Raw genomic sequence first — 23341 nt, 5'->3', positions numbered from 1 at the left:
GCAAAGTTTTGTTGCCCCATGGCCCACCCATTGTGTCTGTCAGCTTTGGTACTAAAATAGCAAAGTTGAGTAGTTGCTGGTCATGACAGTGACCGGGGAGCCTAGGAAACTGACGCTTTGCAGAGAAAGGCTGTGTCACCGTCCTCTCCCCAACCTGCCATCTCATCCCTACCGTTGGACTCTTCCCTCCTGTCTTCTCCAGCCCCTATGCCTTCAAATCCTCAGCCCCAGTCCTTCCTAAGCCCTCCCACCTCTCTGGCTGTTGTCACACCAGCCTGATGAGACAGGGATCTTCCTGGTCGGGAAGCTCTGATCCCTGTGGGCCAGTGTTCTACTGCCTTCAGGAGGAAGCTGGTCTTGTGGGGGTTCCACCGCCTGCTTGTCTAGGGACGACCTTCACATGCCCCGCTGCAGCTGACAGAAGGTGGCTCTGGCCTCTGCAGATCTTGTAGCTGGATGAACAGCTCATCTCTCTTCTCTCTTGTAGGAAGCCCGCAGCCACTGGTGCCCCCAAGACAAAAGGAAGAAAAGTACAAGGTGAGCGCTTCAAGGAAAGTGTTTTGTTTTGTCTTCATCAACGATTTTTGTTTAATTTTTTTATTACACGTGTATTGATCTCTTTGGAGGGGTGTGCATATTGTATCATGAGTATAGAAGTCAGAAGGGAACTTGTGGGAGTCAATTTGTCATCAGTCAAGCTGGGCAGCAAGCAAGTGCCTTACATGCCGAACCTTACTGTTCTCTGAGAAAGTTTCATGGAGCCCAGGTTGCCGGTCAGCTCCTGATCCTCCTGCCTCAACCTCCCGGGTGCCATCTAGTTCATGAAAGGGGTTTCTTGGGGGCAGGGGAGACAGAGACAAGTCTGAAACTTCCACTGCTCAGTGGCATGCTTTTGGGGACTCGGGGTTGTCTTTGTCCCTGAGGTGTCTTGTGACTTTAGTTGTCCTTTGGAGAGTTGAAGTCCCTCGAAAGTGTAGCTCTAGATGTGCACAGGCCACAGATCCAAGTTCACTCAGAAACCTGTGGAGCTGCCCGGTGTGGGTGCTGGAAGAGCAAGTGCTCCTCGGCCTCATAGGCTTCTTTTTTTTGTTGTTTTCGTTACACTTCTTGTGGGGCAGATAGCACACGTGGCACACACATGGGGGTTAGGCGTAATCTGGGCGGTTGTTTCTCTCATTGCACCATTGTGCACAGACCAGTCTCTGACCTCTGTTCATCAAATGTAGCCACTTAAAGAATCACCTCAGAGAAGAGCTGAATGACAAACATATGACAAACAAGCCACCCGGACACAAAGAAAGTTTCTAATCAAAATTTCCTAGGTGTGGGCAGATTAACACATACCTATAATCCCAATGCTCGGAAGACTAAGGCAGAAGGATCACCATGAGTTCAAAGCCAGCCCGGGCTCCGTAGTAAATTCAAGGCTAGTCCAGGCTGCAGAGTATGACTATAAATTGTTAAATCTGGGAAATTTACAAATCAAATCATAAGCTCCACAACACCAGAGCAGACCTGAAGATGTAGCTAAGTTTGGTAGACTACTTGCCTAGCATGCTCAAAGTCTGGGATTCCTTGCCTAGCACCCCATAATGGCACACCCCATAATCCCCCACAATCACGCCATAATCCCCATAATCACGTGACTGTAATCCCAGCATTTGGGAGATAGAGACAGGCCAGCTTGGGTGACGTCCAAGGCTATATCAGATTACAGAATGAGTGAGACTCTGCCTCAAAAAGGAACCCAGGACCCAAGTTAGTCACAAGCTAGAAAACACCAGAACCCGTCCAGTTCAGAAGAACAAACCGGAAAGGACCAGCACCCCTAAACTTGGCTTGGGTGGGAGGGAAGGGTACTCCGGGCAGCAGACACATGGTACAATGACAGTATCTCTACCACGGCCCCTCTCTCCCTACTGCAGAACATTCTGGTAACAGAGCAATTTGTAAAAGTCCTGGCTGGGGTCTGTGCCATTCACCCCCAGCTGGATGTGTTATACAAGGGATTGCAGGGTCTCTCCAGCAAGAAAACCGCCTCTCTGTGGACCAACCCCATGAAACTGATCCAGGTGAGCCCCTTAGAGCCTTGGGTCCCAAACCACCCACCCAGCACTGGCTCTGTCTGAGTGCCCATAGGTCCTTTCTAATAAGGCTCCTTGCTATGGAGGCCTGGAGTATTGCCCTAGGTTATTGGGTCACTGGATACTGTGCCTCACCCCAAAAGAAGAGAAGAGCTGAGATATGGTGGAGGGGGGAGGTGGAGAAGGGATGGAGGCACAAGACAGAGTCTACTACCTGGGACCTGCCTTTTACTAATGTGTCGCCAAAGGCAAGTCATTGAAGTCTTAAGTGCCTCAGTCTTTCCACCTGTAAAATGGGAAGAGATTAAAAGGGTGCTTGTGAAGGACGAATTACTTAGCAGTTACGAGGTCATCAGAGTTACGCCCGGACATAGTAAGCGCCCAGAGCTTGCAGCTTCTTTCTGAGACTGGATGCCCCCCTCAGGCAGCTTCTGGTCTCTGGTTGATACGCTCTGCTCCTCACTTTTCAAAACCAAATCTAAAAAGGTCTTACATGAAAATTATGTGCAAAGTTCAAGAAGGCAAAAGGTATCAGGTTTGTTTAGGAAGAAGTGACCCCAATGGAACCAGGGGGAGCAGCCGGATGCAGAGCGACCCCTTGTTTTAAAAGAATATAGAAATGGGCCAGGCAGTGGTGGCGCACACCTTTAATCCCAGTGCTCAGGAGGCAGAGGCGGGTGAATCTCTGAGTAGTTCTGGGACAGCCAGGGCTCTACAGAGAAACCCTAGTAGCTGAAGACTCTGAGTCAGATGCCACTGGATCTCCAGTGGTGTGCAGACTTACAATCACAGTACACAGAATACCTGCCTGGGCTACAGACAGAGTGGGTTCAAGGCCAGCCTAGGCAACTTAACAAGACCTTGTCTCAAAATTCTAAGTAAAAAGAAGGCTAGCTAAGTACATAGGTCAGGGCTAGTGCGTTGGTTTAACGTACGTGAAGTTCCAGGTTCAACCACAGCACCATAAAGAAAAAAGAGAGAGTAGGAAAAAAAATCTTCAGGTACAGACCAGACAAGACATCTGCGTAGACTATAGCTGGAAAGAGGCGACCGTGTGTTTAGAAAGATGGGGTGGATTCAGTAATGACCAAAAAAAAAAAAAAAATGTCACAGAAGAAATATTACAAAGCTCCATCAGAATGTGAAGTCAGGACATCCCAGGATGAGGCAAAGAGAAAAGAAGGACCTCCCGGCAGAAGTGGGGCTGGGGAAGGTCCTGGATGAAGGGGAAGAATTGGAATGATACAGAGCCTGGAAGATGGTTCTAGCAAGAGGGTTTCTGCCAGCAGAGCAGGGAGGGTTTGCACACTGACAGTGCAGGCAACCTTCAGGGGCACTGGAGACAGAACCAAGTCAGTCCAATTGAGGAAGCCTGGGACGCCAGACTCCAAAAGAAGCTGGAAAGCCCAAACTGGGCTAGAAGTGGTTGGACTCCTCAGACTGCAGACCTTGAGTTGGGGTTGGATTCCATTCGGCATAGGGAGCCATGAGAACTGTGGAGCCCTGGAAGCGGCATGAGAGATGCTACCTTTAAGGTGCCTGGCAAGGCTGTTCCCCGTNAAAAAAAAAAAAAAAAAAGTGACAGAAGAAATATTACAAAGCTCCATCAGAATGTGAAGTCAGGACATCCCAGGATGAGGCAAAGAGAAAAGAAGGACTTCCCGGCAGAAGTGGGGCTGGGGAAGGCCCTGGATGAATGGGAAGAATTCCTCCCAGCAACGCTAAAGCATCCCACGTGTAACACCACTATAGCTCACTCTTGCCTGTGTTGCGATGTACTTGTCAGTACCAACCTCTGATGTGGGTTGCATGGGGGAAGGAACGAGGTATCGAGGGAAAGAAAGTCTCTATAAGGAAGAAATACAAATATAAACGAGTGCCTTGACCTGAGCATCCGGCAACAGGCTACAGAAACTCGCCCAGCAATGGTAGCCGTGACAGAAAGGTAGCGTGGCACGGGGAATGGTGATGGGGCTTGGTCTTGTGCTGTCTTCTGACCCATCATCCGACCTTATATATGTAGTGATATTTTGTTTGTGTTTTAACAAATAAAGCTTGCCTGAAGATCGGGAGTGCAGAGCCAAGCCACTAGAGGCCAAGGAGTGGTGGCACACACCTTTAATCCCTGGACTCAGGAGACAGAAGCAGCTGGATCTTTGTGAGTTCAAGGCCACCCTGGGCTATGTGAGATTGAATCCGGCTAACAGAGAATCAGAGCTCACACAAAGGTGATCTCGGCAGTTGGGATCCCACGCCTTTAATCCCAGCACTAGGGAGGTAGAGAAAGGCTGGGCAGAGAAATAGGAACATAATGAGGAAGAGACAGAAGCTTAGTAGTCTGAGGTTTGGTGGAGACAGGTGCAGTCTGAGGACAGGATTGTCCCTTCTGTCCGAGCATTGGTAGAGGTAAAAGATTCTCTAGTGATTGGCTGCTCTGCTTCTCTGATCTTCAGCATTAATCCCTATATCTGACTCTGGGTTTTTATTATTAATACCTACAGGAATTCGTCACTGTCACCGTTTTAAATGGGGGTAAATGAAAACCGCACATAATAAAGCACTCAGCACAGAGGCCTGGTACACACATGAGACAACTCTTAGGAGGTCCCCTCCCCTTCCAAAGCCTAAGATATATAGAAGGAGGGTATGAGAGGAGCTTCAACACTTACACTAAGTCTCAGAGGGTGGTGCTGGAGGTGGGGCAGGGACTAGGCTAAGAACCACTTTTAGCTAAGGAGGAACCAAGGGACCTAGCCCCACATTTGAGCCCCCCTGCAGACTAGAGCTCATGGGTATATGTGTGTGGGGGCGGGGGGGGGGTTGGCAATGTTCTCTAGCCTGGAAACACCAAGACAACTCATGAGAGGATGGAAAGGCAGTGAGGATGGTGTGGGTGAGAAGCTCTGAGATGGTGGTAGAGAATACTTTAATGGGCAGGTAGATCGTCTGAGGATATTGTTTGAAATACAGTTCTGATACATATCCTTGGAAAGCGCTTACAAGTCTGCATTCCTAACAAGTCACCAGGTAGTGCCTAAGTGGCAGCTCCACATAGCATACTTAAATGGAAACAAAACTGCAGAAAATATACATTTGCCCTTGCTAGTAACGATCTGATCAATGTTAGCTTCCTAACAATACTGCATGCTTTGAATAGATATGGTGATAAACCACCTGGGCTTGAGCTGAGGTGACTCATCAGAACATTATCTTGAAATCATAATAAATGATCTTAAATTCTTTTTCCAGTGGGGGAACCTTTGGCTTCAGGGCCTTTTGTGTGTTTATCAGGATGAAGAAGAGCAAGAAGAAGAAGAAAAAGAGGAGAAGGAGGAGAAGGAAGAGGAGGAAGAGCAGAATGGCTCTGTCTAGGAAGAGAATAGAGAGGACACTAAGAAGTCATATTGGAGAAATGGTCATGTGATGTTTAAAGTCACTTGCTTGCTTGATACTATACTCATCTTCTTTCATCCCTTCCCAGGAGTCCTTGGGCTTGCTTGCCAATGCTTTGGTACATACAATTCCTTTCTTTGTTCTCTGCAGTGTGGGATTGAAGAGGCAGACTAGGGGGGCAGATCACAGCACCATCGCACTGCCTTGAAGGCCTCTGCTAGCTTCTCTTTGGCAGCTGCTGAGTGTTGGGTAGGCAGGAGGTGTGGGTGGGACTCCGTTTTCTATTGTGGAGCAATATGACTCCACTGCTACCCAAATCAGCAATTAAAGCAAAGAGCAATAACGGGTTGGCAACCCCACAGCGAAAGACTGTGACAAGGGAGCCAGAGAAGATGCCTGGAAAAGGTTAGGAGCGGCTGGAGCAACCTCCTAGAAGAGAGAGTTATGGAGCAAATCCATTGTCAGGTCAGACTGTATCAGCCACATCCAGACTTGCAGTAGTTCCTAATCTCACAAAACCATAGCACGAGGGACTAGCACTAGCTCTACAACAGTTTCAACCTAGGATCCAGGAAAGGGCTTTAAGAGGTGATGTACTCGTTTGTTTTGGTTACCTGGAAACAAACTAGAGTTGCTTGGGAAGAGGCAGCCCCAACCCAGGGGCACTTTCTTGATTACTAATTGAGTAGGAGGGTCCAGCCATCTGTGGGCAGGTGGTCCAGGGCTATATGAGAGAGAAGTAGCTGAATAAGCCATGGAAAGAAATCCAGTAAGCTGCAGCCCTCTGTAGTCCGGTTTGACTCCTGACCCCCAGGATCCCACATGAGTTCCTGCTCTGACTTCTCAGTGATGAACTGTTACCAGGGAGTTGTAAGATGAAACAAACCCTTTCCTCCCTGTCCTGGTTAGGTTTGTGCCAATACGACACAAGCTAGTGTCATCTGAGAAGAAGGAACCTCAACTGAGAAAATGCTACCATTAGCTTAGTCTGTATGCAAGCCTGCAGGGCGTTTATGTTAACTGATGATTGATGTGGGGAGCAGGGCGTGGCCTACTGTGTGTGGTGCCAGTTCTGGGCAGGTGGTCCCCGAAGTACAAAGCAGGCTGAGCAAACCATGGGAAGGAAGCCAATAGCCAGTGTTTCTCCATGACCTCGGCTTCAGTTCCCACCCCGGACTGTAAGCTGTAAGATGAAATAAACCCTTTCTTCCTCAAGCTGCTATTCGTCACGATGTTTATCAAAATGATAGAAACCTTAGACATACCCCAAGTTGCTTTTGGTCGGGGCTTAATCACAGCAACAGGGAAAAGCTAACTAAGACAGACAATGTCTGGGACTCTCCTAAAACTATATACAAATGCTGTATGTGTTTGCACAAGCACACATTTAGGGAGAAGCCAGGTGTCTCCACCACATTATATGGTTGTAACATGATTAATAAAAACCCAGAGACAGAAATTGGGTTTCAACCTGAAGGCCAGAAAAGCAAAACAACCAGCAACTGGATCTTACCTCTACCTCAGTCTGAAAATGGTGATTCTGCCCCCAGGAGACTGTGTGTGAGAACCGTCTCCTTCCTTCTTATATGCCTCTCTAGTGCTGGGATTAAAGGTATGCACCACCACAGACCAGTTTCTATGGCAAACTAGTGTGGCTACTGGGATTAAAGGTGTGCACCACTAACCTGGTCTGTAAAGCTGATCGATGGGACTGTTTTACTCTCTGGTCTTCAGGCAAGCTTTATTTATTAAAATACAAATGAAATACCATTACATATGGTGATATAAAAAGAGTTAAGAATCACTGAATTCAAAGTGATGCTAGCTACAAATCTACTCTTTAGTATTCTTGCCTCTAAAATGGGTGAAAAAGGACTGGGTGGTGGTGGCGCACGCCTTTAACCCCAGCACTTGGGAGGCAGAGGCAGGCAGATCTCTGTGAGTTCGAAGCCAGCCTGATCTACAGAGCAAGTTCCAGGACAGGCTCCAAAGTTACAGAGAAACCCTGTCTTGAAAAACATAAACAAACAAACAAACAATAAAACTGATGAAAAAGAACCAGAAGTCTTATCAGTGAGAAAACAAAACAATTGGCCCAGAGTTACACAGCCATTGGTTTAGAAATCATGAAGCCTACCTAGTTAGACGAAACTGACTTCTTCTGTCTGCTAGAAAGGTAGAGTTGACCTCACATTTTCAACATCTATCGTCAATAATACACCAAAACCCGACGTGAGAACCCAGCAGACCAAACCTAAGTTCTGTCTGTAGTGCCGCCCCGTAGAGAATCTGACAGTGTCTGGGGATGTTTTAGAATGTCTTTACTAGATGATGCTATCGCTGCCAAGTACATACAGGTCATCCCTGACACCAAATACCCAACAGTGCGTCAGACACTTATAAGATGTGTCTTGACAAAGTGATGTGCCATGAATTCAGCTTGCTGGTATTTCCTGAGAGGATGGATAACTGGGTCTTCTCTAATGGAGATGGCACACAAATTGGAAGCAGTCACCCCGCAGCAGAATCAATATAACTTTCCAGGGAGAAATCACTCACCACAATTATAGATTAATAGTGGAAAGGCTCTTTGCTGATGAACACGCAGCTGACTGTGGCTAATGCCTAAGGGAGAGCCGGCCTCAAATGGGAATTTTTACCAACTGTATACACCTTAGGCTTTCGTATTTTACATACACTGTCATCGTTAAGCCTCCGTTAGGTCCCTGCCTCTGGCTACACTTCAATTTAAACAGAGACAGGAGCCTGCAAAGATATTGCCAGTATTCTTTCATAAGTACACAGTGTTGTTCTTTCTGAACAGTTGTTACCCAGGGTCATCTTGCCCACCTGGAAGAACTATGCTTTTCCTGGTGAGAGCACTGGAGATTTAATAGCTGACCAGGACTTAATGGTAGCTGTGGCCCTGTGCTGGCTTGTCCCTCTGACCTGCCTGTCAGAGGTATGTTCCTTGGGGGTGGGCCTAAAGACTGGTCAATACTGGTGGACAAAAATTTATATCCTGGCATCACAGATTTCGCTCATCTCTAGCAGGCCTAGTTAGCATACAACTTATATTTGTGGTATCATCTTTAGGTAAATTCTACATCGTGTGGTTTAATTTCTCCTAAGCAAAACTCCTACTAATTTACTATCAGTTAATCCTTTAGAACTTCAATTCTGTTACCTTGAGTTCCTTCTGCATAAGCCAGGGATGACATTTAGCCAGACCTGTGTCAAGTGCATGCTGGAAAGTAGTAACCACCCTCACACTAGACCCTCTACACAGGCCTTTCCCAGAGCCAGTGAGAGGGGACCCAGCTCTTTTTGGAAAGAAAAACGTCACCCTTCAAGACAAATGTACTAATGTGTTTGGAACCCCTTTTCCTTTGAGCTTGGGTGGTAGAAACCCCCATATATTCACACTGCTGGCTGAAGACATCCAAAGCTAACTGCCTTGAAAGCTCTTGGAGGGTCACACGTCCACACTGAAACCCTGCAGGGAGTGATAATGGGAAATAGAAAATCAGGTCAGTGTCTTAACAAAGCAATCGGGGTAGGCATGCAACTCATGTGTTTTAGGGGTCACATAAATAATGACAAGTTAACAACTAGGTTTACATTATACTTGCAAAACAGTGTCTTTCAAAGGAAAAGATGTGACTGGGATTTGAAAACTGGAATTACTAATATTTACCTTCATGGGAATAATTTGTAAACTCATGAACAGGGCCAATATAACGCCCTCAACATTAACCTTTAGTATATTGCATACAGGCAAGAGCTGCCCAATCCATTCTTAATGAGTAATTAGGAAACTTTGTATACAGTCACAGACATTCGGGAACTGTGGTTCTGAATTTTTAAATCAGCGATTAGTCTTCTGCTGAATATTTAATGCAAGAATCATATTCAGCGTGCTCTCCCAGACCAGACTGGTTAAGTAGCTAATTACAGCCCTGGCTATTGTGGTCTCCAAGTGTAGAGATGCTCACAATAGTTAGAGGTGGCTATATTTGGTGGTGTTTAGCTATCACTGTGATACAGGGACAGCTCGATGAGGTTGTTATCATTCTTTGCAGTGAGAGGAATGAGAAGCATGTTTGCCTAAGTCCACGCTCACTAAAAGACAAATTTGGTATTAGCTGTGACGGATCAGATTTTCCTTAGGCAATGTGAATGAATGCCCGGGCAGGCTTTTCGGAGAAACTTTGGAGGGTTATGATTGCTTCTCATATTCAGTCAACTGGATAAAAGGTGAGCTAAAACCTGAACATGGTTTTCTTTTGCTTGTTCTTCAAGAACTCCAACCATAAATAATTCTCTTTTAAAAGCAGACACCCCAAACCTATCACTAACTTCCTTCACAATATAAAGACTGAACAGTCACAAATGGCTCCTGGAGACAGGGTCTTGTCTCTGTTTGTATTGTTGTGATAAACACCATGACCAAAACCAAGTTGGCGGGCAAAGAGTTTATTTCAGCTTACAGTCCGTCACTGAAGGAAACCAGGGCAAGAACCCGAGGCAAGAACCTGGAGGCAGGAACTGATACAGAGATCCCTTCAGCATGAGGGGGCAGAGACTCAGCTCCACATGCCACTCTCAGCAGTCTGAAGAGTTTCCTTAACCTCTTAGAGACCTCAACTCAGGCAAACACAAACCTATGGCTTCAGCAAAGAAACCAGTTGCAGAACTAGCCAGTATGAAATACAGTCAAGAATTTATTAAAAGTAGAAAGGATCATAGGAATAAAAGCACACTCGAGAACATGGGTGTGGGCTTCTCTGTGAAAGAATAATAATAATAGATAATAAAAATAATATTAATGTTCCAAAATCCATGGGCGGTTCCTGAGCAGCCTGCACAAGATCCCCGGGCAGTTCCCCGAGCAGCTAGCAGCGGGAAATGCTTGGGGGGGGGGGAGACGGATGACAACGATGATGGACAGACAGAGACAGAGAGACACATGCATGCACACCAAGAGGGGACAGCGAGAGAGATTCAAGATGGCAGGGCAGGGGTCAGAGGTTGCTGGGAATAGGTGTGGCTTGTCCCTTAAAGGGACCAGAGACCAAAAGAATAATAAATATTATCTATTATTTTGGGGTTTTCTTTGGGACAGGGTTTTTCTCTGTAGCCCTGGCTTTCCTGGAACTCACTCTATAGCCTAGGTTGGCCTGGAAGTCAGCGATCAGCCTGCCTCTGCCTCCTGAGTGCAAGGATTAAAGGGCTATGCTGCCACTGCCTGGCCAAAAAAAAAAAAAAAAAGACTAAAAAAGACTAACATGGATTTTGATTGTGAAGGGTCAGGAAAAGTAAGATGTTCTCAAGTGGGTTTTCTGAGGAAGAGTTGTAGTTAATCACCATAGCATCAGCCAGACTGACCGTTTCAGCGGCTCTCAAAATAAACCTCCAAAGGTGAAATCATCCCCTTCATTTCTCTGTCTTAGAAAGCGAGGTTGCAGGATGGCTTCTGGATGCCTTGGACAGGATACCATCTGATAACAGACCACCAGGGACCTCTGCAGTTGCCCAAGGTTTTCTGATGAGATTCTTATGCAGGTTTTCAGCTCTGGAAAGAGAAGGGCCTTGAGCAGTTGGCAACTGGACTGAGGTTCTTGCTTCCCGGCTGGTAACAAGCTCTAACCCAGTGGTTCTCTCAACCTGTAGGTCACCACCCTTTTGCAGTCAAGACCCTTTCATAAGGATCACTTCAGATCATTAGAAAACAGATATTTTTATTATGATTCAATACAGTAGCAAAATTAAAGTTATGAAGTAGCAGCGAAAATCATTTTATGGCTGGGGGGTGGGGGAGGAGTCACCACAACATGAGGAACTATATTGAAGGTTGAGAACCACTGCTCTACCCATGATGTGGGATTCCCCTCTGTATGCTGTGAATGACATTGGCTCATAAAGAAGCTTCTTGGGTCTATGACAAGGCAGAATAGAGGTGGAAAAACTAAACTGTATGCTTGGAGAAAGAAGGCAGAGTCAGTGAGATGCCTTGTAGCCCCGGAGGAGACAGACACTGGAACCTTGCTGGTAGGCCATGACCTTGTGGTGATGCATAGACTAATAGAGATGGATTGATTTAAGATGTAACAGTTAGCTAGAAATATGCATAAACTAATAGGCCAAGCAGTGTTGTAATTAATATGGCTTCTGAGTGATTATTTCGGGTCTGGGCAGCCAGGAAATAAATGAGCAGCCTCCAACTACATAGCCAGATCACAAGATGAAGGGTTCATCTTGCATCCCTCAGGTTCCTCCCACCTCAGTCACCTTTAGGAAACCCATGAGCCATGAGGTATCTCTCTCTCTCTCTCTCTCTCTCTCTCTCTCTCTCTCTCTCTCTCTCTCTCTCTCTCTCTCTCTCTCACACACACACACACACACACATCTCCTGCATTGTTCCCTCATTCTGTGGAAGTTTTTTGGCTCAGACACTTCCTGGAATGCTGAAGGAAGCTGGTTTCCACAGGGATTAACCTTATCTCCTCCAGGGGCTTGTGGGCTGGAGTTAACATGCAACAAACCATCAGCAGTGTGTATGGCTATGTTAGTAACATGTGTGAGCAGATTCCTTCTGAGATTAAGGAAAAGAGCATCTTTATAAACAAGAGTCTTAAAGTGTCCCATCCATCTCTCCTGTCCCCTAAAGCAGTTTCTCTCTGCTTTCCCAGTTTGGGGCTTTTCTAAATAAAGTACAGCTTAAAGAAAGGTTCGATCCCTGTTTTATGTTTCGGACAGGTGGCCTAGGCCAGGGTCTGGTTTTGACAGCTAAACAACAACAACAAACAACAAAAACAAACCTCAAAAATCAAAGAGAGCTGCAGATGCTAATTTGTTTTACTTTGTCATAAATAGTTGGAATTTATGGAATTTAACAGTCTGGTCAAAGAGCTGATACTTAGAGCAAGTAAATTCTTGAAAGCTTTTAAAATGAAACACAAAAATACTTTAAATGAAACATTGAGGAATACTTCTAAAGGAAGTGTTTTAAAGAATCACTAAGCATTTCATTAGTTCACAGAAGGCAAACTATTGCTTCTTTATATAAAACATATTGAGCCATAAGAAGAAAGTCTTAAGTTACAAAATTTTGCATTCACTGCATAGATTTAATAAGGATTTTCTTCTAAAACAGATATTATAAATAAATTAAATTTTATTCATTTTTCCCAAGAAGTCAAAGATAATAAAATGAGAGGATACAAAATGCTTTATGTCAATCAAAATGCAATATTTTAAATGCATTTTAAAACTAATGCCTAAAAGTCTGAATATGATCGTGTTGTGAGATTTTCTTTATGTATGTAGGTTATCAAGCATATATATATATGCTGATATATATTGTAGCTAGTCTTTCTCTGTCCCACCAGGTGGCTCCCAAATCATGACATGGAGACTTAGTAAGTATGAAAGCTAAGTCAATAGCTTAGGCTTGTTTTTAGCTAGCTCTTATAACTTAAATTAACCAATTTCTTTATCTATTAAAATACAATCAAAATGCCACTATAAGTGCCTATAATCCTTTCTGAAGTAAATTGGCGCTGCCAGGAGTAGACATATCTCACTGCCATGAAATGCCTGAACTCATGATGTAGACCAGGCTGGCCTCGAACTCACAGAGATCCTTGCCTGCCTCTGCCTCCCAAGTGCTGGGATTAAAGGTGTGTGCCACCAGTTTGTTGGGTTTATGAGGTACCATTTGTCACCTGACCGGGTGGCTGGAATCCTACTTAGTAAGTCTTCACCGTGTTTATACTTTGTAGCAAACCCCCTCTGTTTTTCCAGCAGTTTAGGGTTTACGTTGAGGCTTTTATCTATTCGGAGTTTAGTTTTTTGTTTTTGTTTTGCTTTGCTTTTGCTTTTGAAGACAGGGTCTCACTATGTAATTTTGGCTGGCTTGGTACCTGCACAGACCAGACTGTCTCATATTCACAGATATCCCCCTGCCTCTCCTTCCTGAGTGCTTGGATTAATGGTGTATGCCATCACACCCAGCCTCTGGAGTTTTTTTGTGTGGTGTGAGAGATTAAGATTCTAGTTTAATTCTTTAATATGTGGGCACTCAGGGTTTTTATTGAGACAAGGTTTCTTTACGTAAGAGCCACCTGACATGGGTTTTAGGAACTGAACTCGGGTTTTCTACATGGGCAACATGTGCTCGTAACCACTGAACCATTTCTCCAGACCTCTAGTTTCATCTTTAGAATCTCTTAATATATAGCATAATATCATCTGCAACAAAGGATATTCTAACGTATTTTTCTATTTGTATCACTTTTGTTTTATTGTCATATTGTTCTACATAAAAATTTCAGAACTATATGGAATAGAAGTGGAAACAGTAGACAGCCTTTTCCTGATTATGATTTGGGATAGGATTTCTTTGAGTTTTTTTCATTTAAGAAAGGATTATCAAATATGGATATGGATATACACACATATATATCAAATATTGACATGTTTATATATTTACATATAGGTAGTAGAAGAAGCATACCTCATATAATAAATAACATATTTATAAGTGCATATATAAATAAGGATTGTGGTTATGTACATATATACATATATGCATATATAATACTTTATTAAATGGAGGTATGCTCCTTCCACTATCAAAGGGTAGGTAGGCCAACACTAAGATAAAGCAACAGTCAAAAAGACCAATCACCCCTAAATGCTAGTCACTTTTGGAAGTAAGTGAACCTTGATAGTACTGTGTACACTAATATTAATCATGCACATTAATTACTATAGGTATAAGTTAAAGAAAAAAGTACAGCAAGACTAGAGGTTAGTCTTATATGGATAGAGGAAAAAAATAAAGGAGGAAAAAGTGAAGGGGAGGAATAGTAAAGATGAGGCAGCAAGAAAAGAGACAGATCTTGCTAATGTAGAATGAAAAGAGATAAAGAAATGTAATCAGTTAACCTAAAAGAGTCCTCTGTCTCCAGGAGCTGAGACAGGGAGGCCTCTAAACTAGGCCAGCTTATATTCTTTGGGAAAGCTTTTCAAAAGGAAAACAAAAAAGAAAATTATAGAAAAAATAAAAGGAAAGGTTGAGGAGTAAGGAGAAGGGGAGGGAGAGGAGGTGAGAGAGCCCACATGCCGGCCTGCGATATTGCCCATGTGTTTTAAAGGAAGGAGGAATCAAGGTGAAGGGGAAACAGTTGGATGGGGGTAGAGGATACGGGTGCATTTGGGCTGCTTGCTGACTCCAGTCTGGACTCTAGTTCTTCCCCACCTTTTAGATGTGTGCCACACCCCTGGACGCCTTCTGCAAGGCTAGGTCATGGAGGCTGCCCCTCTCTGGACTACTTATCACAGGCTGGGTCATAAATTCCTTTCACATCTTCAGGTTATCTACAGGGGTCAGATTTTGAAAACTGTTATCTCTTGCTGGTCCTTTGTGAGGTCTGCTCACAGATGCTTATTAAATGTTTGAATGGGGCAGAGAGGTAGTGGAGTGCACCTTTAATACTAACCCTGGGGAGGTGGAGGCAGGCAGATGTTGGTGAGTTCGAGGCCAGCCTGATCTACAAAGAGAGTTCCAGGACAGCCAGAGCTGTTACACAGAGAAACCCTGTCTTGAAAAACAAAAACAAAACAAAACAACAACAACCACCTCTTTGAATGGTCCTTCGGAGTTCAGCTGCAAATGGTGGGCCTGGAGTGGGTTGTCCCTCTGATTCTGGGCATGCTGCTTGGGACCTGTGGCCATGTTGCCCTGCAGACTGGCTCCAACCAAGTTCTATCTTGCCAAATACTGGACAGCTCCGATTCAGTTTCTCCTGCACAATCTAGGAGTGTTTGACTGGCTGGGTTTTAGTGGAGGGGCCCACAGCATGTGCTCTGAATTTCCAGAGAGTGAGGTTCAGCCTGGTACTGCTGATTCACCAGCCCAGCAGAAACCCTTTGAAAAATGGAATCTGTAACTATGGCTGACGATACTAAATTGCATAGTTCAATATAGCAGGAACCCTTTGAAAAATGAAATCTGTAACTATGGCTGACAATATTTAATTACATAGTTCAATATAGCTAACAGAATCTGAGCAGTCTAGGTAGCCTATTTTTTCTTAGACGTTTTCCTATATCTCAGACCAGCCTCAAGGTCATGACATAGCTGGACGATGACCTCGAACTTCTAATCATCCTGCCTTTTCCTCCACAGTGCTGCATTTTCAGGCTGTAGATCCCACCCGGGGTTCTGGGCATCTTAGGCCATCACTGTATCAACTGAAGTACACTCCACTCTGGAACTTGAATATTCTTAACAAAGTAAATGACAGGTGTTTGTGGTAGCCAATGAGCTGATCACTATACAGCCTGTGTGTGTGTTGAAAGAGACCAACAAAAATACCACTGTAACGTGACAAGAAGAGGGGGTCTCCCCTCTGCCACTGTTGTGTGCAATTGTCATCTCCTTCCCTTCCTTCCTTCCCCACCCAAGCCTTCTTTAAAATATCTGTTACTAAGAAGATTGGAATGCCAATCTTCTGAGACTCTCTGTTTTAAGTGCTGTTCTAGACGTTCCTCCCATTTGGGGCTATTTTTGAAGAACTAATTACATATGGACAGAATCTGTGGTTTGAGCTCTGGAGGAATCTACTTCAGCTGTTTCTTGCAGGTAGATGAACTATTTGACCCTGCGTAGTGTTGAGTTGCTTTGCTCAGTGCATTGTAAGAGTGTGGAATGTTTCTGCTAAATCTGCTGGGTTTTTCCTCCTTTAAATGGTATTCCCTACAATTTAGAATACCTTAGAGTTCATTAGACACACCATAGTTTCTCATATTGAAGAATAATGTAATCAGTTATTACAGACTGATTTATTAGTGATTGCTTATTTGCCACGTATGATTTCATTTGCTTCCTGGGGCACAACGACCCAGAGTAACGGCTGAAACAATGGGTCATTGCCCTTAACAACCTTCTGACTGTCAAGTACCCAGCCCTTGCTTGTTTGTCTACTCTGCCTTTCAGAGTTTAACATGAAAAAGCAAATTGGACCCAGGCGGAAGCCTTTCAGGAGCTATTCTGGCTTCGGTATCCAAGTGTTTATTCCGGAAGGATTCCTACAACAATGTGTACATGTGGTTTCCTCTCCCTAGAATGTTTTTTTTTTTTTTCTCTTCTAATGGAAAACTAATTTGTGCGTTGGCCCATGACAGCATGCAGTTTTTGCTCAGAATGTGTTAATGGAATGAATGATTATGAATGAATGAATGAATGAATGGCTCCTTCGTCTCTCCCCCAAGCAATTTCTCCCTTCCATCTAACTTGGAGCCTTCTAATGTACTTTTTTTTCTTTCTGTGATAAAATACCTGGTAAAAGCAACTTCAAACAGAAAGGGTTTCCTTTCTTTGGCTCGCAGCTTGAGGCATGGGATCCTGGTGGAGAAGGAAGAAGGAGGTACTTGAAGCAGCTGCTTATACTGTGTCTGAAGTCAGGAAGAAAGCGATGCACGCCTGCTGCTCAGCCCCCTCTCCACTTACACAGGTCCGGATCCCAGTGAGGCAGTCACTCACAATGGACGGATCTTCTCACTCAACAACACAATCAAGGTAATTCCCAAGGGGCATGCTGAGCAGCTCATCCCCAGGTGATTCCAGATTCGGTCCAGATGACCACACTGATCATCACACTGTCAAAAGTGTCAATCATTTCCCTTATACTCTCCCATTTTGCCTCCTTGGTTGCCTCTCTTCTGCAGAAAGAATCTTGATCATTGGTGCTATTGCCTGCCAGGAGAAGCACAGTGTCTGAAATGTAGCGAACACTTAACAAACTCTACCTGAATTGACTTGAACCTTTGTCTACCCTTGAATATCTGGCTATCTACTCCATCTGTGCCATTTAAATGTCCATCCTCCATTGCAGGCATCTGACACACGTGTTCTTGTTTCATACCATGTGATGTTCCTGTGTACTATTGCTACCTATGCAGTACCAGGAAGCATACTCCTCTGGTTATTATTTCTTTATCATTTTACTTCGTTTTATTTTATTCGAGACTGTGTAACCTAGGCTGGCGTCCAACTTACTATCCTTCCACTCCTGCCTCCTAAGTTTGGGGGTTTTAGGCCACTCCATGATGCCTGGCTTTATTTTTTGTCTAAATCCTTCTATTGAACCCTAATCTTCTAGTTCGTTTCAAGATCTAAAGAGCCTTTGGAAATGTAAATTATAATGGATGGTGTTTATCAACAACAAAAGCCTTATTCATTTCAGCAGCCTTTGGAGATCCCAGTTGGCTCTTTGCCCTGTGGAATCTCAAAGTAAGGCAAACCTTCCTCATATCCAGCCCTTTCCTGCTTAACGGAAACCTAGAAGCTAGTGCATCCTTGTATGGGAAGAGACACTTGTAAGCAGAGACTATGTTTTTGGTTTCCTGGCCACCCAGACCCGAATAATCACACAGAAACTGTAATAATTACAACACTATTTGACCAATAGCTTAGGTATATCTCTAGCTAGCTCTTACATCTTAAATTAACCCATTTCTATTAATCTGTGTATCGCCACAAGGCTGTGGCTTACTGGTAATATTCTGGCATATTTCTTCTCCTTTGGTGACTGACATCGTGTCTCTTTGACTCTGCCTATTCTCTCTATCTCTGTTTAGATTTCCCAACTGGTTTTGCTCTGCTAAGTCATTGGCTGAAACAGTTTTACTCATCAACCAATAAAAGCAACACATAGGCCAGGTGGTGGTGACTCACACCTTTGATTCCAGAATTTAGGAGGCAAAGACAAGCAGGTGGATCTCTGAAGTTTGAGGCCATCCTGGTCTACAGAGCAAGTTCCAGGATAGGCTCCAAAGCTACAGAGAATCTCTCTCTCTCTCTCTCTCTCTCTCTCTCTCTCTCTCTCTCTCTCTCTGGGGGGGATAGGGTTTCTCTGTAGCTAGCTTTTGTAGACCAGGCTGGCCTCAAACTCTCAAACTCACAGACATCTGCCTGCCTCTGCCTCCCAAGTGCTGGGATTAAAGGCGTGCGCCACCACCACTCAGCTAAAGAAACCTTCTCTTGAAAAACAAAAACAAAACAAAAGAAAAAGCAACACATATTCAGAAGGCCATCCCACGTCAGACAGTGAATGGCAGCCTGGATGGAGGTAGGACATAGCGCAGCAGTCATAAGCTTGGTCATTCGGAGCAGTAGGGTCAGGAATCTTCCTGGGTAATGCGCAGATTTCGCTGTTTTCTTGGCAAAGTTTGTGCAATTGAGAAGGGGAAGCAAAGAGGACGAGCAGAGTCCAATCAGCTGTGGGAGATGAGTTCCAGGGAGCTGGGAGATATTGATTATGTCGTAGCGCCACCACCTGGTCGTCCTGGGAATCTTCCCGCACGTGGAACATTGGAAAAAAGTGGACTTTGTTTTCTGCTTATGCTGTGTTAGATGCAATTGAAGTCACACAGGAAGTGCAAGGGCCTCCCTGACCCTGAGAGACTCAGTCCTCTAGATAACAGAAAAACCAACTTAGATTCTGGAGAGTGGGGTCTGTGGGGTCCTGAAACCTAGGCTTCTCAGAGACTTCTAATGAACATTCAGATTTAGTATTCCTGATAAAATATGCAAGAAATCCAGGAAACCCAGATCATTTGGAACTCATAGAAAAACCTCCTATGAGGACGAGATTCTTGTAGGTCTTATGAGAAAGCAGAATAATAATAATAATAATGAAAGAAAAACTGTGTCACAGTGAGCTTCTGGAGGACAGTTACGATCCATGGACGGTAGTAACATGCTACTTAATAGTGACACAACTAGCCAATTTAATTTCTACTCTGGATTCCTCTAGAGTAAATGAAATACTCTCAAATCTGTGCTTCTGATACCTCGTTATAATCATATTTCTCTTGCTTTTACTAAATCTATCACTAGGGACTTGCCAGAAGAATGGAAACCACTCCACCATCTTCCGAATTATGGACTTAATATAGATCTTGGACTTATGAGTCCTGGAAGGAAAAGCTAATAAGAAAAGCAAGAGAGCTTGAGAAGGAAAGCCTGGGGTGGGGGCAATGACAATATGACACCCAGAGGTTAGTGTCTGTATGATGTAATGGCCAGCCTCGGGGAATAAGAGATTAAAAGGGGAGACGACTTGTCATTAAAATATAGGATTAGGACCCTAGGCAGCCAATATTGGGAATGCCGAGCCAGCGTTGGCACCAATGCGGAACAACTGTTAGAACAGAAGGCGGGACTGTTGAAAGGCCATACCTGCTTCTACAAACACCAGCGGACATAAAAGAGGTGAGGACTAAGCAGTAGCTTTCCCTTCTTCTAGCGTTTAGTCAAAAGCCAAGTAGTATAGGCATTTGGGGAATGTAGCTACGGATGACAAACCCCAATAATACAAAATAAATAGAAGGTGCTCCTGGTGCTGAGGGAAACAGGTAGGTAAGGGGTCTAGGGAGTAAAATCAATCAAGACACAGCTCCTTCTGGAAGGCAAATGAACCTGCTGCTTTGAAGGTTCATGCATGATACCCAGGAGATAGGAATGCTGTAATATGTTCTAGTCTTATGATAACCACTTACTAGCTCAGACATGATGGGGAGAGTATTATGGCTGTAAAGTTTTGTACATAGCAGGTGATACAAAACTCTTCTTGTTTTTTTTTTGTCTATGTTGAGTCCATCCATTCATCCGTCCATCCATCCATCCATCATCCAAGCACCCAACCCAATCAATACATCAGCCATTCAATCTCAGTTGTCTATTCATTTTCATTCAGTCCAATCCATCAACTCAATCCACGTAGATAATGCATGCATGCACTCATCAACCCCCATGTGCTATTTCATCTTTCTAGTCCAATCCATTCATGACACATACATATATACATATATAAGTACATACATATATACATATAATCCATCCAACCATTTAACTAATCCATTCATCCAATCGATCCTTCAAATTCATTCATACATCTGTCCCATTAAATAATTCAGTCATCCATCCACCCATCTATCCATTCATCCATTTATCCATTTGGTTAGTACCTATTATATGCCAAGAATTTTGTTACTTTTTGGAGATTCAAAGATAATACCAGTCTTTCCTAAGTAATTTTCAAGCCAAGAAGAGATTGAACAACTACATAACTACAGAAAGTATTATAAGCAACAATCAGATGTCAGCGTTCACTATTACAAAAGCCTAAAGCAATCACCTAATGAAAAGATTTATTTTGGCTCACAGACATCATGAGAGTCTTTCTTCCTTCTTTCTTCTTTCCTTCCTTCCCTCCTTTCTTCCTCCATCCCCACTTCCTTCATTCCTTTCTTTCTTTCTTTTTTTTTTTTTTTTTTTTGTATTTTGAGACAGGGTTTCTCTGTAGTTTTGGAGCCCCTCCTGGAACTAGCTCTTGTAGACCAGGCTGGCCTTGAATTTACAAAGATCGCCTGCCCCTGCCTCCTGAGTGCTGGGATTAAAGGTGTGCGTCACCACCCTTACTTTCTTTCTTGCTGCCTGTCAAAGTACTTTCCCATTTTATAATTCTTGTAGAATATAAAAATACTTTCACATTGAACTTTTTTTTTACTTTTTTTCCTTTAATCAAACTTTCCACGGACCTTGTATATAATTCCTGCAAAAACACTTAAACTTCTGTTGTTTTTCTCTTTTGCTTTGTTCATATTGCTTTTGGGGGGTTGTTGGTTTGTTTTGGAAACAGACCCCCCCCCCCTTTGACCAATGACTTTCTTGATTCTCTCCTGTTTTTTAGACTTCATGATCTCACCATCCTGGAGACTGGTTATCCTGTGGGCATTTCTCTTTGCCTTCACATTGTTTTTTCAGCAGTACAGGGTTTTTCAGCTCTTAGGTTTATCTGTTTTTCTATATCATTTTTTCCAGTTGGTTCTTCTGATTCAGCCTGAGAGAATTTCGTGAGAATAGACATTGCTGGGAAAAGCCTTCTCTACTCACTGCACTAGGGAAAAGTTCTGTATCTTCTCAACCAGAACTACTTTTCTTCTTCTTCTTCTTCTTCTTCTTCTTCTTCTTCTTCTTCTTCTTCTTCTTCTTCTTCTTCTTCTTCTTCTTCTTCTTCTTCTTCTTCATTATTCTCCTTTTCCTCCTCCTCCTCTTTCCCTTCCTCCTCCTCCTCCCCCTCTCCTTCTCTTCCAACAGGGCTTCACTGTTGTGTCCTGGGCAGCCCTTGTGTCCTGGATCTCACGCTGTATAGCCAGGCTGGCCTCAAACTCACAGAGATCGCCTGCCTCTACCGGGATTAAAGGTCTGCACCACCGCTGCCCGGCTCATATTCTTCTTCTCAGCACAAGGTATTTAACAACTTGACTATACTCTCATTCATGTGTGGTTGATAGTGACTAGTGTTTCTCTGTGTGTCTTCAGCAGATCATCAGAATCTCAACTTTGATGTGTGAAGATTTTCCCCTTCAATTTCACTCATTCTACTGATTCAGTCTCCGGGATAAGGGGCCCAGAAAAAAAAAAAAACATGTTTAGCAAGTGCTCCAGGTGGCTCTGGTTGCATGAACACGTGAGACATACTGAGAACTGTCTTTGTTTTCAGCTCTGACACTTTTATTCTTTCTCCCTTTGGTGCTTTTGGAAATATTTTATCTTTCACAGCAGACTCTCTTGTCACCAGACATCTAGATGGGCAGTAATGATGGGAAGTTTGCCCCCTTGTTTCTGAAATCATTTTTCTTTGAATCAATTATCTTTTTTATATGTGACAGAGGTTTTCATTACCTATAATAGAAAGTAGAAAGCCATTTTTAAAAGACACAGCACTAAATAATTGTATAATTAGCATGTATCAAGGAGACAAAAATATTCCATTAGACAGTCTTAGGGAGAGCTCATAATAAACCAATTGTATAAGCTTTCTTCTTTTAGCATATAGCAAAATGCCTTCCAGGCTTGATGCTTTGTCTCAACATAGGCCGGAGGAGGAGAGCAGACATTGGTGTTCTACAGATGCTAAAAGTAAGGCTCAGGAAGACTAGAGGTGCTTGTGGAGGTCACACAAGGAGTTTATTGACGAACTGACAATGGAATCCAGGTTTATTGGGGCCCCTTTACTGGCTCCACCTCCAATTCATATTCAATATCAATTGATATTTTTGCTAACATGAACATATATGCACTTGCACACACACACACAGTGCTCCTACTCTTTGTAATATATTATAACATGGCATCGTTGACTATAGGCTCCTCCTTTGTACCCACTGTTTGTAAAGGTAATGTGTCATCCTTATCCAGACTTCTTGGACAACAGCTCAGCATTCCCAGTGAATTACATCTCACTCCCTGGGTGCTGCGGACTACAGATTGGGAGGCTGAGGCACGATGCCGTGGATCAGACAGCCACAATCCTTTCAAAGTCGACTGACACAGCAAGAAACAAGTCAGTTACCACCAGCCAATGGGAACGAGGCTGCTCTGGGTTAACTTCCCGGCCCTGAAATCTTCTCGGTTGAGAAACAACCAGCAAGCATTGACAGGAGTACCAGTAAGCGTTTCCAGGCGTGTGCTCCCATCCATGTCCACAATGAAAGGAGAGACTGATATAGTCAATTTTCCAAAATGACTAAACTTTCAAAACCATTTAGATTTGGCTTGGAAGCCATATTTTCTTTTATAATCCTTTTATTATATTCATTATTTTGCATGTGGAGCTGGGGTGGGGTGTGTGTGGAAGTCAGAGGAAGTTGCAAGAGAAAGTACTTTCTCCCCACAGGTAGAATCTGGGATGGAACACAAGCCATCAGCCTTGGTCACAGGTTCCTTTACCTGCTAACCCATCTTGACAACCACACAGCACATTTTTTAGATTTAGTATTTGGATTTT

General features: G+C 43.8%; 1 long non-coding RNA gene across 1 annotated transcript; it reads left to right on the top strand.

Annotated features, from left to right (window-relative positions):
- Positions 1 to 306: 306 nt before the first annotated feature.
- On the top strand, positions 307 to 22996 carry LOC126512734 (uncharacterized). Its single transcript, XR_007595140.1, has 3 exons — positions 307 to 537; positions 16875 to 17064; positions 22753 to 22996. It is a non-coding gene; the product is annotated as an uncharacterized lncRNA (long non-coding RNA).
- The last annotated feature ends 345 nt before the right edge of the window (positions 22997 to 23341 follow it).

The sequence above is a fragment of the Alexandromys fortis genome, unplaced genomic scaffold, assembly GCF_014885135.2.
Source record: "Alexandromys fortis isolate MF-2015 unplaced genomic scaffold, M_Fortis_MF-2015_v1.1 scaffold_10, whole genome shotgun sequence".
NCBI lineage: Eukaryota > Metazoa > Chordata > Mammalia > Rodentia > Cricetidae > Alexandromys > Alexandromys fortis.
The sequence above is the reverse complement of the archived record's forward strand: the minus strand, read 5'-3'. Positions and strand labels throughout refer to the sequence as shown.